At 34.8% G+C, this 21,216-nt stretch overlaps 1 pseudogene; it reads left to right on the top strand.

The window, feature by feature from the left end:
• LOC116906100 overlaps nucleotides 1-20,243 on the top strand; it is a 41,919-nt pseudogene extending 21,676 nt beyond the window's left edge.
• Nucleotides 20,244-21,216: the final 973 nt, after the last annotated feature.

Raw genomic sequence — 21,216 nt, 5'->3', positions numbered from 1 at the left:
AGTGTTATTTGATTCTATGGAATCTAACTTCTTGAGTTCTTTCTTTATATTAGATATTAGTCCTCTACCAGATGCAAGATTGGTAAAGATCTCTTCCCAATCTTTTGGTTGCAGTTTTGTCCTATTGTCAGTGTCCTTTGCCATACAGAAGCTTTGTAATTTTATGAGGTCCCATTTGTAAATTCTTGATCTTAGCGCATAAGTCATTAGTATTCTGTTCAGGAAATTTTCCTGTCTGCCTATGTGTTCAAGGCTCTTCCCCACTTCCTCTTTTATTAGTTTCAACGTGTCTGGTTTTATGTGGAGGCCTTCTGCCTCTTCTGAAGTGTCCCCTGATCTCTGATTGGAGGGATTTGGTGATGACATCCCACTTAGGTCTGTATCTTCCAAAGTCTCCGAATCTCTGCACATGGTACAGCTGTGAGTCTGTGTATTTGTTCCTATACTGCATCTTTTGCATTTGTTCCTATATCTGACCAAGATATTTATAATAGCACCTTGATCTTGGATATGCTAGCTTCCATAGAGTACAACTCTACCAAGAGTTCGTTGGCTTTTAAATTTTCTTTTGTTCTTAGTTTCCACTTAATTCTGAAGTTGTTAAGAAAAGGAACTTTTATCCAAATCCTTGTAAAACAGGTAATAGTATGAGTATGTAATATAGTAAAACAATGATTACCTTATGATAGATAACTCAGCCTGTGTTTCATTTAAATAACTGACTCATTATTTTTGCTATATAATTAAATGGATTTTGACAAAAGTGGTTTGTGTCTAGCATTATAGATTTATGAAATCTTTTCACCACACAGTGAAACTAATGTTCTTTACCAACTAAATGCCTTTCAACAACGTTCTGTCTTTTATCTTTATAGTTCCCCTTCCAGGATATTATATAGACTATTGCAGTATGCAACATTTTTAACAATGTATGATTTATAGGGAACTAATTAATTTGGGGAAAATCCTTTAAACCTTATTTATGTATGGTCATGGGATTACTTTGTAAAAGTATCAAAAATATTATTAACTTTATATTCATTCACTTCTCAAGGGGAACCTTGATTATTTATGATTTTGACAATTAAAACAAAAGTGATAAATACACTTACAGGCAAGTTTTCAAATCAGTTGAGTAGAAACTAAGTATACATTTTTTTTTGCTCCACATGGAATATATATGATTTACTTTCTGATGGATTGTTAAGTGATACTCTTAAGTAATGTCAGCTTTCTCATTCTTACTAGAAAGTAATAAGAGTTTCTTTGACTTTACAAACGTACAGGTAAACAGTATTTTTAATTAAAGTTATTTAGATATTCTAAAGTATATGTGGTAGTGTCTTGTTTAAATTTGTGTCTCTCTGATGTCAATCATCATCTAAACAGTAGTCATGTGCTTAATTGCTTTCTGTGTGCATATATATATATATATATATACACACATATATATTCTGATCTCCTATTCTATTTTGATTTGAGCTATGAGAATTTAGACATCTAATTTTTCTATATATTCCCAGTATGTTTTTAATATTTTACTAATATTTTTTCAATTTATGATATGACTTTTATTCTCTTAGTCCTTTTCAGAGCTAAAATATTATTGAAAAATTTTTAGCAAAACTTCATAGAATCAAATAGTTATTTTATCTGATACTTCACCAAACATACACATCTATGAATATTTTCCTATATATATTTTTGAGAAGTTTTAGCTTCATATTTTACCTTTTATCTGAGATGCATTCTAAATTAATATTTTACTATTGATATTATTTTTATTTCTATTTTACTCTGACATTCAGCTGTGAAATTTTCTGCATACCTATTTTCCAGTTATTTTCTTCTTGCTCTTTTTCCCACCCATAAAGACACAAAGACTGAAGTAGGGGAAGACTCGATTCAGATGTTATAGAGGTTCAGAGTTATTTCATGGATTTTTTATGTACTTTTTTATACAGTAAAAAGACAATTATACACAAATAAATATGACAATAACTTTTAATATTTTTAATCTTTCGTTTTCCTATACACCCATCTTTCTTTTTCTGCTTATTTTGTTGACTAATTATTTCATTATGTATACTAGTGGGCTTTCCTCATGTACTTAATGGCCAATCATACACTTTCCATGTTACTAGATAGTCTATCTAATTATGTTTCTCTTTATATTTGAAATATTTTGTCTACATATTAAATTATAGATGAGAAAATACATTTCTAATTATAGTGATAAATTGATTTCAAACATACTTTATTACTTAGAAAAAAATTAGCAGTCTAGCCTGCTTTTGCTTATAATCAATATGGTAATAAATTTAATGTTCTAGAAATCTTTAAAGAGATTTTTTTCACCTTAAACTTCTAAATGTAAAGGAAAACTATACCTATATGTTCCTTTTAAACAGGTTTAATTTTTTCATTATATATATGTATATATATATATATGAGATTACCTGTATGTGCATTGCTTACATGTATATCTGTGTATCTCCTATGCACTGTGTCCAGAGGAGGCAGGAAAAGCTCATAGGAGTCCCTACAACTCCACCTACAGAGGTTAAAGCCCATATAGGTACTGGGAATTGAAACTGTGTCCCCTAAGAAAAAGCCCAATGTTTATATATCCATTGACATGTTTTTCAGGACACTATCAATTATCTATTTTTAATTAATTTAATGTTAAGGGAAGAGTCTTTAGTAGAAAATATTATGTGTCTTTTCTGTTGAATAATGAAACATTGTTGTTCTCTTTTTCAGCTTCCTATATAAGCAAGAGTTGTAAATAAACAGAGGAAGGGGATGACAAAAGTATTTTTCCAACTATCTTTTATTTTATGGTAATCTCATAAATAGTGTCATTTTATACTTGTGTTTATGTGATGTTTGACTGACTTTTCCATCTAAATGGCTAGATAGTTGGTATGCTGTCTATTGAAATCCATATTATGGTTCTTGTCTACTTTGCTCACTCTTGATTTAGCATATCCATGCTATTAGAAATTTGTGTAAGAAGTTTATATTTACAACTTTAATTTTAAAATGCACCCTCAGGCCTAAACAGTGACATTTTTCTGAAATTTCTTAAGCTCATATATTTATCTCTTCTGCATACTGTCACGTTTTATATTAATTGTACTTAAAATGCATGCATTTGCAGACTTAACATTAATTTAATTTTGTTTTGAGAATGCCATATCTAAATGTGTACTACGTTTTCATAACTTTCACTTCTGTCATACCTCGAACTACTCCGTGGTCTCTCCTTCCCATGCCAAATCTGTGACCTCTTTTTGTCTTGTTATTGTCACACACATTTGTGTATATGTATGTGTACATATTCTTGTATGTGTGTATACATATGTGTGTGTGTGTGTGTGTACATGCAGCATACTCAGGCAATTTAACAGTGCTATATGCAAATGATTTCAAGACTGACAAATGGTTGGGTTTAGACAACCAATATAAGACTTTTCCCCTAGAAGAAACTGATTCTCCTTCTCAGATTTCTTAATTAATTATTATAAGGGAATATAATATATATGAGTGTAGGCCTTCACATGACATGTATGGCAGTCAGAGGCCAACTCTGGAGAGTGATTCCTTTCCTTTCACCAGTGATACCAGGATCCAAGTCACCAAGTCAGGTGTCAGTGGTACTTAGTGGGTTAAACACTTGAAATCTCATAGGCTTGATTTATAGACATTATTATGTGAGTGAGAAAAAATAACTTTGCTACGTTTTATACTAACCTGATTCTATTCATTAACAATAGGAAAATTATACCACTTTTAATTTTCTGAAACAGTCTTGAGTCATGTACAGAAAACAAGATACAGAAATTCTCACCAAAGGAAAACAACGTGAAGCATACTCTGGCACATTTTAGCAGACTTTTGTTGTTAAATATACTCTGCAGAAAATATTAGCTGAGATAATTCATATTACCTCAAGAATGAACACAAGAATTATGTCATTAAAATCTGCAATGATCATTCTCTAAACAATGAAAAGTTAGATTCTTCTTTCTCTTATTGTGCCGATGGAAGCCTTGATTTGAATGTACTATTTTACAGATGATAAAAACTCCCACTTTTACTGTGTGAGGTATAATGTGTGCTTTGAGTTTTAGTAAGGTTTCTTTTTGCATTTGGAACATAGTTATTCAGGATTGAGAGTTCATCTTGGTGGATTTTTCCTTTGATAAATATGAAGTGTCCTTCCTTATCTTTTTTGATTACCTTTGGTTGAAAATCAATTTATTCAATATTACAATGGCTACACTAGCTTGTTTCTTAGAACAATTTGCTTGGAAAATTGTTTTCCAGCTCTTTACTCTGAGGTAGTGTCTTTCTTTGTCACTGAGGTACGTTTCCTGTATGCACCAAAATGCTGGGTCTTCTATATATATACAGTCTGTTAGTTTTTCTCTTCTTATTGGGGAATCGAGTCCATTGATGCTAAGAGATATTAAGGATTAGGGATTGTTGTTTCCTCTTATTTTTGTTGTTAAAGGTGGAATTATGTTTGTGTGGCTATCTTCTTTTGGTTTTGCTGCATAGAGATTATTTTCTTGCTCTTTCTAGGGTATAGTTTCCCTCTTTGGGTTGAAGTTTTCTATCTATTATCCTTTGTGGGGCTGGATTTATGAAAATATATTGTGTAAATTTGGTTTTGTCATGGAATATCTTGGTTTCTCCAGCTATGTTAATTGAGAGTTCTGTTGGATATAATAGCCTGGGATGGCATTTGTGTTATTTTAGGGTCTGTATGACATCTGCACAGGACCTTCTGGCTTTCATAGTCTCTGATGAGAAATCTGTTGTACTACTTATAGGTTTTCCTTTATATTTTACTTTACCTTTTTTTCCCTTACTGCTTTTAATAATCTTTCTTTGTTTTGTGCATTTGAATTTTTGACTATTATGTGATGGGAAGAATTTCTTTGCTGGTCCAATCTATTTGGAGTTCTCTAGGCTTCTTACAGGTATATGGGCTTCTCTTTCTTTAAGTTAAGGAAGTTTTCTTCTATGATTTTGTTGAAGATATTTACTGGCCCTTTAAGTTGGGAGTCTTTGCTGTCTTCTATACCTATTATCATTAGGTTTGATCTTCTCATTGTGTCCTGGATTTCCTGGATGTTTTGTGTTATGAGCTTTTTACATTTTACATTTTTTGATGGTTGTGTCAATGCTTTCTATGGTATCTACTGCCCATGAAATTTTGTTTTCTATCTCTTCTATTCTGTTGGTGATATTTATGTCTATAACCTTTGATTTCTTTCCTAGGTTTTCCATCCCCAGAGGTTGTCTCCCTTTGTGATTTCTGTATTGTTTCTATTTCCATCTTTAAATCCTGGATGGTTTTGTTCAATTCCTTCATCTGTTTGGATGTGTTTTCCTGTCATTCTTTAAGGGATTTTTGTCTTTCCTCTTTAAGGGCTTCTACTTTTTTACCTGTGTTGCCCTGTATTTCTCTATGGGAGTTATTTATGTCCTTTTTAAAATCTTCTATCATCATTATGAGATGCAAATTTAAATCCAAATCTTGCTTTTCTGGTGTATTTTCATATCTAGTATTTGCTTTGATGGGAGAACTGAACTCTGATGATGGATACTAAGTAGTCTTGGTTTCTGTTGCTTAGGTTCCTGCACTTGCCTCTTACCATCAGGTTGTTTCTCATAGCTTGTCTTGCTATCTCTGACAGTGGCTTGACCTCTGTGTGAGCCTGTGTCAGCACTCCTGTAGAACTTTCTTTTCTTTCTAATGGATCTGGGAACAGAGAGCTGCTTCTGGGTTTGTGTGTCCTGAAGCTTCCAGGCAGGTCGTTTGGAGTAGAAGAGTTAGTCTTACCTCTACTCTTAGGTGTGGCAGAGCTCTGGGCAACAGGCTTTCAGTTCTGGGCTCAGGCAGAAACTGGGAAGGGACTGCCCCTGACTGCTCACAGGTTCCTGTATCTAGAGGGTATTAGGCATGTTCCTCTTTGCCCACAAATGTGAGCCCATGTGGTAGTCTCCACTGAGCTTTCAGGATTGTCTGCACTTTTGAGAGTCCATCTTTCTCCCCTACAGCATTTGGGTACAAAGAGTTGTGGGAGTGGTTCAGCTCTAGATACAGGCAGAAACTGAAAATGTCCTCTGAGGTCAATTTTTTTTAAGGAGGTGAATATTATTCTATTTTGGAAATGTTCCAAATATTCTTCATCTACTCATCTTTTGAAGGACATCTAGGTTGTTTGTATTCCTGTTTATTATGAGTATAGCAACTATGGACATTTTTGAGCATGTATTCTAGTGATAGTATGAAGGTTCTTTGGGTATAATCCCAGTAGTGGTATAGCTGCATTTTTACGTAGTTCAATTTCTATTCTCTTGCAGAATATTAATTTTCATTGTGTCTGTACATGTTGACATTCCCACTTGGAATGGAGGAATAATCACTTTACTCCACATCTTCACCATCATAAGCTGTTATTTGTGTTAATGATCTTAGCCATTATAACAGAAAAAGATGAAAAATCAAATAACTTTTATTGAATTTTCTGAAAACTAAAAAAATTTCTTTAATTGTTTCTCAAGCACTTGCATTTTCTCTATTGAAAATTATATTTAGGTGTCTTTCCTATTTTTATTGGAATAATTTTGTATCCAGTTTTTGAATCTTTGTATACTTTAGATATAAATGCTCTATCAGATGTCGAGTTGATAAAAATCTTTTCTATAGGCTTTCTTTTTTCTTCAATTGTCAGTGTCCTTTGTTGAAGGAAGCCTTTCCTTTTCATGAGGTCCCACTGATTAATTGTTGCTGTTCGTCACTGAACTAACAATGTTAAGGAAGCTTTTTTCTGTGCCAATGAGTTCAAGATTACTTCCTGTCTTCTCTCTATTAAGTCCAGTATACATGGTTTTATGTTTATCTATTTGGAGTTGAGCTTTGTGTCTATTTGTTTTCTACTATATGTAGACATCCTTTTTGACAAATACCATTTTTTGAAGATCCTGTCTTTGTTCTGATATGCATTTCTATTTTATTTTTTTAAAAAAATTAGGTGTCCATAGCTGTCTGGACATTGCTTGTTTATCTGAGCCTGGGTCTTCACTTCAATTGCAAAAATAAACATGCCGATACCTAGCATTTTTATTATGACAGCTCTGCAGTGACATGTAATATTGAGAGTGGTGATTCCTTCATGAGGTCCTTTATTGTTCAAGATTGATTGAGCTATTTTGGTTATTTGTGTTTTGAGGTTAAGAATTGTGCTTTCAAGTTGTGAAGAGTTGTGGTGGAATTTTATGAGAATCTCATTGAATCTGTTGCTCTTGGTAGGATGTCCTTTATTACTATATGCTTCCATTCATATATGTACCAATCCATAAGCATGGAATATCTTTCCATCTTCTGATATTTTCTTCAATTTCTTTCTTCCAATACTTGAAGTTTTTTATCATACAACTCCTGTCTTTTCTTGACTTCCCTGAAAGTGTTTATTAGTGGTAGGATTTCCCTGTTAGAATTTAGGTGTTACTTATTTATACTATCATATATTTTTAAAAATAAAAATATTTGGACTTTTCATTCCAAGATAAATCACCTTGGTCCTAGTAATGGGGCGGGAGGGAATAAAAAAATCACCTTGATCCTTTCAGTTGTCTTATTTCTTTAGAAATAAACACAATAGCATAATCTAATATCACTAGAGTCAAATAAATGTCTATTTTAGACACAATAGAATCTGATAATAAAAGTACAAGATAAAATTATATTGTAATATTTCTTGGCTTTAAAATTACTATTGTTTTATGAGTTCCAAGTATAGAAACTGTATCAAACTTATGTGACTTTATTTATTGTTAATGATAAAGTTTTATTATAATCTAGAGTGAATTACAGGATTTTAATTATGTTATATTTAAAATTATACAAAAAGTAAATTCATCTCTGGGTATGTTTAAGAGGAATTTGAAAAGTTAAAAAGAAACTTTATTGCTTACACACTGTGTGAATGCATGTATATTATTTAATCTTTTTAATTTTTGATAATTCCATAATACATGTATTTGAATGAAATTGATTCTCTCTTCAATATGCTCTAGTTCATTTCCTAGCCCCTCTACCACTTTTCTTTCAAAACTTCATGTACTCATTTTATAATTTTTTTTTATTTTTAATAGATATATTTCTTTATTTACATTTCAAATATTATTTCCTTCCCAGTTTCCTGTCCATAAGCCATCATCCCCTCCCCTTCCCCATAAGGATGTTTCCCTCTATTCATTCCCCTACCCCCGACATTCCCCTGCACTGGGGGTCCATCCTTGGCAGCACTAAGGGCTTCACTTCCACTGGTGCCCCAACAAGGCTATTCTCTGCTACATATGCAGTTGGAGCCCTGGGCTTTTAAAAACCCACTGAGTTTACTTAGTGCTCCCTGTATGTACCTGCACATAGAAATATATACTAAAGTATGCCAAAGGTGACATCTTTGAGCAGTGTTGACATTGTCTTTCCAAACAACCATGAATTGTCAGTTCCTTCTCATCTATAGGGGCAGAGGTGACTTCAAGAGTCCTTGCCCTATCCCTTTTGGGACTTGGGCTGGCATTATCCCATGAAGTCTTTATGACCCATATGTTTAGTCCCTGTGATTTTGTGTACATAATAGTCATGAGTTTTTTTTTTTAACACATACTGTTTCTTTGAAAACTTTCCATACTTCTAGTTCTTACAACCTTTGCATACCATCTTCCACAATGATCTTTCATTGTTGAGAGAAGGGGTGTGATACAGTTGTCTCACTTGGAGTTGAAAATGCCATCATTACTTGTTCTCTACTTGTTTAGTAGTTGTAAATTCTATAATAAATGGATTTCAATTTTTTAAAAGTTGCTTTTCTGACAAAGATTGAGAGACATATTAACTTACTTATACAAAGATAAAAAATTATAGGACAATTTGTTGATATGTACATTTAAACAAATAATACTATTAGAGTCCACCCCCTGGATTTATAAGATATTTGGTCTGTATTTGGCTTTGTTAATCATATTAAGCATGGATCTTGTCTTTTTGAATATGCTAAATAATTTGTAAAAAATTCTATCACTTTATAAATTAAAAAGATGATTATGCCTAATTTTATATAACACATGTGCTATTTATATGGCCTCATATAAACTAATATGCACAAATAAAATAAAACTAGTCATCTTCAATAATATCAAAGCTATTTAAGCACTCCCTGTAAAATACTCAAAACCTCACAATTTTAAGTGCATGTACCTCACTTTTGTCACTTAGGTTGTTTCCATGGAAACAGCGACTGGCAATGTGAAGCAGAATGTTATAACTTTGGTATTTTAACTGAGTTTGTCAGGTAAGTGATGGAAATGTCACTTTTCAAAGAAGCACCTGTAGTTTTTGGGTTCCAACAGGTTTGCAGAATATGGGATTTTAGCTTCTGAAAAGTTTAACTTCACAGTGTTTCTAAATAAATCATAACTATGCTTGCCTTTCAAAACAGCTTAATTGTTCTGTCTATCTTAGAAAGTCAATTTCCACATAATATCACTAATTTGGGGAAATGAGATTAAAATAATTTTCAGGCATCCAGTGTCACACTGAATAAATTATTACGGAAACTTTGCTTACGTCACACAAGAACTTGGAGGAAATTTTATTCATGAGTACTTTATAATATATATATTTTTATATAGTCAATCGGTTCCAGAAATTCTTGTCTTTTTGGCTATGAATTAACTAACCCCAGGCTTCATCTCATAAATAACATCTTAGTAATGAACTAGTCACTATTTCCTTCACTACTAATTAACAAATATAAAGATGTGCTTTGTGACACTACTCCTCTGATGGGTTTGACATATTTCTTCCCCAGATAAGTCAGAAATTGTCAATTCTCAGTATTTTAAAACCTAGCTAAATATGTACATTGCCATCACAAGGGGCCATCTATCATGGATCCTTCCCATTGATGACTTTAAATATTTTCCAGTGCCAAAGTAATTTTAATGATAAATGTGTGACATGAAAAAAATGACCCTTGAAATATTTTGACAAAGTGTCCTAGAAACAGTTTATATTTGAAGTACAAGAAACATGACATGTTTATAAAAATTAAATATTTTTAAAAACACTGTATAATTCATATATGTTAGGATCACAGAAAATATCTCATGTAAAATATTAGCACTTCAGCATAAAAAAAGACACTCAAAGCCTGTAAGCTTGATACAAAGGAAATTTTACAAAATGTTCTATCATCCAGCCAGTATGTTTGATGGCAGTTATCCATGGAGCATTATTCTTAAGATGAATGACACATTTCAATCATTCAATGAGGTTACTGAGAAACTACTTCATGCAAGACATTAGCAGCCATTGATAGCAGAATATAATCTAAGGGGATAAAGAAGAATCAGTAAACAATATAGATATTTTCTTACCTATTGAATCATCTTCATGAAAACATTTGGTTCAGTCTTATGTGTGGCAAAATCTAAGGTTCTATGTGACTGAAACGTTTTATGTCATGTATTAAATGGACAAATAAACATAACATAAAATTGTCTTCTGACTACTCTTTTGTGGACTAATTAAAATATAAATATTCTTAAGGAAAATGAACACACGGATAAAACATTTAAATGAATATACAGTTTAACCAAGTAATTATAATTATGTCATCTAAACTAACCAAATTATTGCTAATTTGTACTGTTTTTCAATGTAAAAAAAAAGGAAAAAAACACTCATTGGTTGTCAATTTTGTCTAAGCAGTGTTAAAAATATACACGGAAAACATTTAGCTAAATAAAATACTAGTAGGGGATATTTTGTGTCATTTTGTTATCCATAAAACTTTTAAACGGTGAATATAATACAATATTTTCAAAATTATTGATATAACTTTGGGAGATTATATTTACATCATTTCCCCTTTCATTTTATCACTCTAAATCCTCCTATATATTCCTCTCTACCCTATTTCAAATTCATGATCTCTTTTTTAATTAATTGTTTTATATGTGTATGTGTATATCTTTCTAAACAGACAAACACAATATACTGAGCCTGCAGAGTATTATCTGTATGTAGGTTTACAATGCCTTCTTCTCGAGGATAAACTTCTGTGGTACTAGAACATGCAAAACAAGCTTTATAAGGGAAAAAAGTGTAGTTCTACCCTGTCATGACACCTGTATGCACAGCAGTGAACAGCATGACATAATAATCCTAATGGTGAAGTAGTCACATGCATACCCTGGCATTAACTAACAGATCTCTGAATGACTTCATGCCTGCTCAACAATAGGGAAATTGTGACCAGTACCAGCAATCAACCCAACTACCCAGATAATCAGAGAATGAACCCTGTACAGTTATATCTTAAATTGTAAAAAGAAAGGGAAGTAAAATATCAGTTAATGTTTTTTAAGGTAGCAAATGCTATTGTACACAGTGTAAAATAGGGAACAGGAAACCAATGTTTAGGCCAATAACACAAAAATTGTGAAGATTCTTTTGGGGGGGGTATTTTGTCTTTTCCATCTAGCTCATCTTTATTCCTTTATTTCAGTCACTGATATATAGAAACTATTTCTTTTTTTGCTCCATCTTTAGTAAACTGGGTATTTCTTATTTACATTTCAATTGTTATTACCTTTCCCTGTTTCTCGGCCAACATCCCCCTAATCACTTCCCCTCCCCTTCTATATGGGTGTTCCCTTCCCCATTCTTCTTCCATTACTGACCTCCCCCCAATAATCACATTCACTGGGGGTTCAGTCTTGGCAGGACCAAGGGCTTCCCCTTCCACTGGTGCCCTTACTAGGCTATTCATTACTACCTATGAGCCCAGGGTCAGTCCATGTATAGTCTTTGGGTAGTGGCTTAGTCCCTGGAAGCTCTGGTTGGTTGGCATTGTTGTTCATACGGGGTCTCAAGCCACTTCAAGCTCTTTCAGTCCTTTCTAAGATTCCTTCAATGGGGGTCCCGTCCTCAGTTCAGTGGTTTGCTGCTGGCATTAGCCTATGTATTTGCTGTATTCTGGCTGTGTCTCTCAGGAGAGATCTACATCCAGTTCCTGTCGGCCTGCACTTCTTTGCTTCATCCATCTTATCTAATGGGGTGGCTGTATAATTATGGGCCACATGTGGAGCAGGCTCTGAATGGGCATTTCTTCAGCCTCTGTTCTAAACTTTGCCTCCCTATTCCCTCCCAAGGGTATTTTTGTTCCCCTTTAAAAGAAGGAGTGAAGCATTCGCATTTTGGTTTCTAACAGGCTTTCATAAAGAGCACACTCGGCTGGGACTCAAAAAATCTTAGTGTCAAAGATAGCACAGCATCCATACTTGTCTAAGATGAAGAAGGGTGATCAGCAACAGCAGCAGCAACAACAAAAACAACGAAAATGGAAAATTAAATGCCAAACCAGCAAAGTCAAGACCAGATCTCAGTATACATTGAACATTGTAACCCCAAATGCCTAGACACAAAATATAAGTATGAACAATCAATAACCTCTACAAGGAACCAATAGTCCTATGATAGTAGGTTCTAAGAAATGCAGTTTAGATGAAACAGGGGACAAGAATTTCAAAGTAGCAGTTTTATACATATTCGAGCATCTTAAAGATAAGCATTAACCCCTATGAAAGTATAAAGAAACAGTTGAGTGAGAAAATGAAAGTGGACATGAAAGTGGAAATAGAATTATCAAAGAAATTTCAGAGGTAAGCTGCACCAAGGGTTCATGGTATGAAAGACAATTTTAGGATTTCAAGATGGTAGAATAAATGGATACTTCAGTCAAAGAAAATTGTTATTTGTAAATCATCCAGATATAATACATCCATAAAATCTGGGTGTCTTAATTAGGATTTTACTCCTGTGAACAGACACCATGACCAAGGACAACATATATTTGTGGCTGGCTTACAGGTTCAGAGGTTCAGTCCATAATTGTCAAGGCAAGAACATGGCAGCATCTAGACAGGCATGGTGCAGGCAGAACTGAGAGTTCTACATCTTCATGTGAAGGCTGCTGGTTGAAGAATGACTTCCAGGCAACTAAGATGAAGATCTTAAGCCCAGCCCCACAGTGACATACCTATTCCACAAAGTCACACATTCCAATAGTGCTACTCCTTGGGCCAAGCATATACAAACCATCACACTGGGATACTATGATAAGATAAAAAAATCTATGAGTAATAAGTATGGGGGAAGCAGAAGAAACAAAGGTCAAAATCATAGAAAATATTTTTCTTTTATTGGATATTTTCTTTATTTGCATTTCAAATGTTATCCCCATTCCTGGTTTCCCCTCCAGAAATCCCCTATCCAATCTGCCTCCCCCTGCTTCAGTGAGGATGCTCCCCCATCCTCCTGCCTCCCCACCCTGGCATTCAGATACACTGGGGCATTGAGCCTTCACAGGACCAAAGGCCCTCCAATTGATTCCCCACAAGGCCGTCCTCTATTACATATGCAGCTGGAGCCATGGGTTGCTCCATGTGTACACCTTGAATGGTGGTTTAGTCCCTGGGAGCTCTGGGGGTGTCTGGTTGGTTGATATTGTTATTCTTCCTATAGGGTTACAAACCCCTTCAGCTCCTTTAACACAATCATAAAGAAAAATCTGCCTAATCCAACAATGACATATTTGTCAAGGGTCAAGAAGCATAGAGACACCAAATAGCTGTGCAAAAAAAAAAAAAAACAAAACCAAAACCAAACAAAACAAAACACTAAGTACACGGAACAAAAAAAGGGTATTAAAAGTAGAAACGGAATAAGCTCAAGTAACATAAAAAGACTGGTTCATTAGAATAGCACCTGATTCCTCAATGGAAATTCTGAAAGTCAGAAGGTCCTGGATGGATTGTCTACAAATTCTCAGATACCAGCAAATATCAGCCCAGACTAACATACCTGGAAAAAACTATCAATTATAATTGACTGAGAAAGAAAAATATTCCACAATGAAATAACATTTAGACAATGTCTACACAACAGGCTAGATCTAAAGATGACACGAGAAGAAAAACTTCAGTCTGAAGACGTTAACCATACACAAGATACAAGGAATAGTATCAAGATAGTAATTAAAAAGAGAAGGAATAAAATATATACCATAGCAAATCACAAAGGATCAATAAATATGTAATATTTATATAAATATGTAATAAGTATGTAATAATTTGACTCTCCATGTCAGTTGTCACGATTCCCCAACCAAACAGAGGCCAACATATTGAATGAGCATATCCAATCCATTTTTCTGCTCTAACTAAAACCCCATTTTAACATGACTGATAGATAACATATCAGGTAAGAGGACAGAAAAAGATAGACTGAGCAAATATATCCAATAGGCAGGTATAGTCACTTTATATCTGAAATAATAGACTTCAAACCATGACTAATCAGAAAAAGTAGAAAAAGTCATTGCAATACTCATCAAAGCAAAAATTTCCCAGTAGTATACTGTAATTCTAAACAAAAATGTACCAAACATACTGGCAACTAAGTTCATAAAACAAACACAAATATAGCTAAAACCACATGTTGATTCTCACACTTGTGCTAATGGGTATCTTAAATATACACACCTTGCCAATAGACAGTTCATTCAGACAAAACTAAATAGAGAAAATCCAGAGTTATATAGCATCATAGATCAATTAGATAATTACAAAAGATTTTACCCAAGCAAAAACGAGTATCCTTTTCCTCAGTAGGCAGAGGGACCTTCAACAAAATTGACTAAATATAAAGCAAGACTCAACAGATATAAGAAAACTGGAATCCTGCATCCAATTTGTCCAGTATGAATTAAAGCTAGATAACAGAAGCAACAGAAAGTATATAAACAAATAGAATCCAGAAAACCTTATTACTGGATGAAAAAAATAGATCACAACATGAGCCATGAAAAATATCAAACATAAGATTCAAGAAATGGAGTTTTAAAAGGGAAGACTCCTACATTAAAAAAAAATTGGAAAAATCTCATATCTGAAACTTAATCTAAAAGTTGGCTTAAAATTTCTACAAATAGAAAAAGAAATAACACCCAAAAACTATGTAGATAGTAAGAAATAATCAAGCTCATGGCTGAAATGAATGAAGTAGAAACAAATAAATAACAAACAAAACAAAACAAAAATCATGGAAACCAATAGTTGAGAAAATCAGTAAGATTGACAAAATATAAACTGGATTCACAAGAGACAGAAGATCTAAAATAATAAAATTAAAGATGAAAGAGGGAACGTCGAAATAAACATTGAAGAAACCTATAGAATCAAAAGGACATACTTTAAAATCTGAACTCAACTAAACATAGTGACCAAATAACAAGGAAGATAATGACTCAACCCGATGTTTTATGCCACCAAGAAAAAGCTTAAATATCAAAGAAGAGTTACATCTAGTTGAGTTGTTGGCCAAAGGAAACTCATGGACAACCCCTAAAATTTCATGCTATCACACAGGGTATTGATTATTCTCCACAAACTGATGGCAATATGCTATTGCTAAAGCAAACACTTAAGTATCTCACTAAACATGAAGAATTTGGGCAAATGCCTAACCAGAGAGAGTTTTCACCCCTACTGTCTGTTTGTGAAACTGCAAGCAAGTCTGCATAAAACCAAAGGAAAAAGATAACTACCATGCAGCTACAAGTCCAGTGATCCACAACCGTGACCTCCAAAATATACTCATGCAATAGAGGAATGTACATTATGAGAATTATCAGCCAACCTCTAATTGGATTTAAGGCTCACATCACAAGTTTGATTGTATAACACCGTTCAGGAGGCCAAGAACCTGACACTACATGGTTCTTGGAACCGAAGTAAAACCAAATACTGGTTTTTGCTTGAGGGATGTAGAGCAATGAGATTTTTTTTTAATTTATGTGTTTATTTATTTATTTTTACACTCTAGATTTTTATTCCCCTCCTGGTCCAACATACCATACCTTATCTCCGCCCCCCTGCACTCCCCACCTCTTCTTCACAAGGATGTCCTCACCCCACCCACCACACCACACCTCTAAACTTCCTGGGGCATCCAATCCCTTGAGGATTAGGTGCATCTTCGCTGACTGAACCCAGACACAGGAGCTATTTGCTGTATGTATATGTGTTGGAGGCCTCATCTCAGATGGTGTATGCTGCCTGGTTGGTGATCCAGTGTCTGAGAGATCACAGAGGTCCAGGTTAATTGAGACTGCTGGTTCTCCTACAGGGTTGCCCTCCTCCTCAGCTTCCTCCAGCTTTTCCCTAATTCAACCAGAGGAGTCAGCAGCTTCTGTTCATGGGGTAGGTGCACATATCTGCATCTGACTCAGCTGCTGGTTGAGCATTTCAGGGAACATTCATGATAGGTCCCTTTTTGTGAATGCCCCATAGTTTCAGTAATGATGTTAGGTCTTGCAGTCTTCGCTTGAGCTGGAACCTACTTTGGTCCTGTCTCTGGACCTTCTTTTCCTCATGTTCTTCTCCATTTCCATACCTGCATTTCTTTCAGACAGGACCAATTATGGGTCAGAGCTTTGGCTGTGGGCTAGCAACCCCATCCCTCACGTGATGCCCTGTCTTTATGCTGGAGGTGGATTCAGTAAGATCTCTCTCCCTACTGTAGGCCCTTTGATTTAGGGCCTCCCCCCCCCGATTCCTGAAAGTCTCTCACTTTCCAGGTCTTCCCAACCTACCTTCTCCGGAGGTCACCTGTTTCCATTCTTTCTGCTGGCCCTCAGAGCTTTAGTTCTTTTCCCCCACCCAATACCAGATCATGTTCCCCTCTCCCACACCCTCATCCCTTTTCCCTCCTTGTCCCTTCCCCCTCCTCCCTTGTGGTTGCTTTCTTCTCCTTTCCAAGTGGAAGAACTAAGGTATCCTCACTAGGGCCTTACAATTTGCTGACATTTTTGAGTTCTGTGTACTGTATCTTGGGTATTCTGTACATTCATTTGTTTGTGTGTTTGTTTGTTTATTTATTTATTTATTTATTAGTTAATTCATTCATTCATTTATTTATGCTAATATCCACTTATTAGTGAGAACATACTATGCATGTCCTTTGGGTCTGAGTTACCTCACTCAGGATGACATTTCCTAATATTCTCTTATGCCTGTGAATTAGTTTCTGATTCAGGTACCATCAAAATAAAGTTTTCTTCTAGAATATATGGGATCTAACACAGAGACCCATAACTGGACAATGTATAAAAAATGAGAGTCCTTGAAACAGTCAGTCCTAAATGGGATGTCTTTGTCAAACTTTTCCCCTGAAGAGTCAGGGAGCTATGTAGAAGAGGAGGCAGACTATTGTAAGAGCCAGAGGGGATGAATGACGCCAAGGAAACAATGTGCTTCAGGCACAGCAGGAGTGATCAATATATGAACTCCCTTGAAATTCAGCAGCATGCACAGGGCCAGAAGAACTTCAACACAAATGGAGTCCTAGTGCTGAGAGGAGGAAGCAGACACGAACCCAAACCCTGGCCAAGAAGCTATCACCCACTGATACACACTTGTAAAAGAAAAATTAGTTTTTTCTCCAATGAATTCTCATTGGGTATTCATATCACATGGACCCCATCCAATGCCCAGAAGTAAATGACCAACACAGAATGGACTCAGTGGTGATTTTGTAGACATTTTGTCTCATACTGCCTTTTTGACATTTTTGTCTAATGATTTCTTGTTTGTATGTTATTTATGTGAGTTTTATTTCTGTGCTCGTGTGATTCTTGATTTTTAGATTTTTATTTATTTGTTTATTTATTTGATATATTTTTGGTTGTTTTTTTAACAAAGACAGAAAAAAGGCATAGATTTAGGGAAGTCTAGATTTAGGAAGATCTGGGAAGAGATGGAGAAAGAGAAAAGCATGATCAAAATGTTTCCTATATACAAGTTTTTTTCTTTCTTATTTTTTTACAAAAAGATATGAATGTGTCTGCCCATTGGTCTGCCAGTCTGCATAGGTCTGCTTTCTGGGCCACAGCTAACAGGGAATGCTTTGCCCAGCTTTTGGGAACAAAATATCTCTCTGGGCTAGAAAGTGGCCCAAATGACCAAAGTGTTACAGCTCTCCTAGGTGAAGACAAGAGAAAGACAGGAGCAAGACAAGCTGACGGGCCTTTTCCATGGTCTCCTCTGGCCCAGTATTGGTGACAGGTGGCCAGAAAACCGCAGACAGCTAGACTCCGAAATCAGGGCCACAGAGCAGAAAGTGGTTGTGGTCAAGTGCGAGCTCCAGGCTCACAAGCCTGGTGGGCCAGGTCAAGGTCCATCAATGAAAGCTTCAGAAGAGAAAATTCTTCCCTGGAGTGTTGCTGCTCAATAAGAGAGGCACCTTCAGATCTTTGGTGAAATAATTCATGCACTTTATTTCTGTGGATAGAACCTCATAAACATTTTGGGGTTTGGTGGGATCTAGAAGCAGATGCCTTCTATTGGCTTAGTCTGAGATGTTAGGGATGCCTCATCTGCAGGAGGAAGGAATTCAGGTGTTGTCCCTTTTGCCAGTGTTCATTCCAGTCCTCTCAGTGGGGTGTCTTGGTCATTTGTTTTGGTAGGGAGTAGATTTAAACACCTTTCATACTCAATAATAAGAATTGCTGGAGTTCCTGAATCTGCTGCACTTTATCAGTTTTCTGTCTGGTGACACAGTCCACTGCCCTACAGAAAACTAAGCAGTGGCATACCCACGACTTTCCTTGTTTGTAAACCTAAAGAAGAAAAATTAATTAAATTCATTTTTCATAATTTCAGTAATTTTCCAGCAGTCAATACTTGATTTAAATGTCAAGATATGTATACCAGCTATAGCTAATTATAATATTCAGAAATATGGTGTCATATTTTAATTAATTCAATTTTTTGCAATCATTGTTTAGCCAATATTCTCCACATAATTTCCGTTAATTAAACCAGAGTAAATTCTGACAAAAGTCATATCTCTTCTCTGTAGGAGCTCTATATATCATGAAAGACAAAGTTACATAAACGATTTATTTCACTGAAGAATAATTCATATATACCTCATTCATTCTGAGGAAAAGCCTTGTCTAAGGCAGTACAGTACCCTGGCCCATTTATCCATTGCATCTTCAAAATAGGTTATGGAAAAGACAGATTATTTATGACAATGTAGAGAAAGCATATCAGAAAAATAGAAAATATCAGCAACATTGGGGTTTTAGAACTTTTATTTGTTTTTTTATGTGTTATTTTTTGAAATCAAATAAATTGGCTAGAAAATGATAGCATTATATTTTAATAATATTACTAGCAATAAAATCTATAATGCACATGTATTTTGGATCCAAACTTCATTCCCAAGCTGAAATTTTTTATACTTGATAATTCAAAATAAATTTCTGTCTTGAATGGATAGAAATAACAAAAATCATCTTTTTTTATCTTTCACAGGTTAACTTCAAATGACAGCATCCTAGCAATGTATCTTCATCTTTTATTTATTTATTATTTGAATACATTGGAAAAGATACTTGTACCATATTCTAAGGGTTGCAATTTTAAAAGCTTTCCTTTATGGAGCTCAGCTAATATACTGGAGACATTGTAACATGACAATTCAAACCGAAAATGTAGGCACAGAGCAGTGAGTTTTTACTAGCTTAAGAGATACTTTTCAGCTTTTCAAACACTGCTGTCTTGCTCTTGTTGCTTGCTTCTGCCATGGTCAATCTCACTGGTTCTTTGACATCTTGGTCAATGGCAAGTGCTTGGGCCAAATCTGCTTACATTTTTTTCATAAAACGTTCCAAAGACAGCAGAAAACTTTGGTGCTCTGAGTACTTGAGGAAAAGGATCTAGATATAAAGGTTCCTCCTTTTACAGAATTATTCTAGGAACCATGTGCCTGGGGTCGGAGTGGGTGACTTCACACACCATAATGACCTTGGTGGAAGGTCAATCTATGGGTAGAAATTTGAAGATGAGAACATCCTTCTGAAGCATACAGGTCCTGTCATCTTGCAAATGGCAAATGCTGGAACAAAATCAAATGGTTCCCATTTTTTATTTGTACTGCCAAGACTGAGTGGCTAGATGAGAAACATGAGGAATTTGGGAGGTAGAAAGAAGGAATGAGCATTGTGGAAACCATAGAGTGTTTTGGGTCTAGGAATGACAAGACCAGCAAGAAAATCACCATTTCTAACTGAGGAGAATTGTAATTCTTTTGAGTTGCTGGCATAGAGTGCTCCCACCCCATCTGCTCACAAAACCCATAATTTCTGCTCTTACTGAAGTTCTTTGGGTTTTATATTTTCATTTCTCTCCAAGTCTAAATGTATTGCAGAGTTAAGTTTATGATTATGAATAAGAACTGTGTGTGTGTGTGTGTGTGACAGAGAGAGAGAGAGAGAGAGAGAGAGAGAGAGAGAGAGAGAGAGAGAGAGAGAGAGATTTTTATATTTCATGGTGTGACTTCATCTGGATAAGTTTCCAGCTGCATTACCAACCAAAACTTGGGAAGCCCGGATGCTCTAGGAAAGCCACAGGCAGAAGGGTATCTCTCAGGTCTACTGTGGTCTCCACTTTCATGAAGACATCAAGTACAGCATTGGAGTCACTACCATCATCACTAATGATGCTAGCCCAGAGATTAAAGTTTAAAACCTGTAAATGCGATCCATCATATTAAAAAATAAGGAAGGATAATAATTTAATTATTTGATGATGTGAATTAATGCATTTGACAAATGAACTTGAAACTCATTCTGTTAAAGGAAATAAGCCCGATAAAAGAATAACATATGCTGTTGTTCATTTTTAAGCAAAAAGTATTTCTATAGAAGTCCACCTATTTGTTCAGTACTTTAATATTTAAAATGAACATAATTTATGAGTGAATTGTTCAGATGTTTATGAACTTCACACTACTCTGTAATTTTAATAAACTGCCAAAATGATAAATGTGTTTTAATAGTTTAAATCTGAAAAAGAAGGCTTAATCTATATACATTAAAGAAAGATGATTTTGCTGTTTCTAAAAACAGGCAATTAACAAATGAGCATATAGAACATAACTTCAGTCTTTTTAAATCTGAAAGAATAATGTTCCCAATGTATAATTAATCCAAAACTGTTCCTTAGTCAATGAATTTCCCATAAAGTTTCACTATTGCAAAAAGGAGATATTAATAT

Source organism: Rattus rattus, chromosome 7 (assembly GCF_011064425.1).
Source record: "Rattus rattus isolate New Zealand chromosome 7, Rrattus_CSIRO_v1, whole genome shotgun sequence".
NCBI lineage: Eukaryota > Metazoa > Chordata > Mammalia > Rodentia > Muridae > Rattus > Rattus rattus.
The sequence above is the reverse complement of the archived record's forward strand: the minus strand, read 5'-3'. Positions and strand labels throughout refer to the sequence as shown.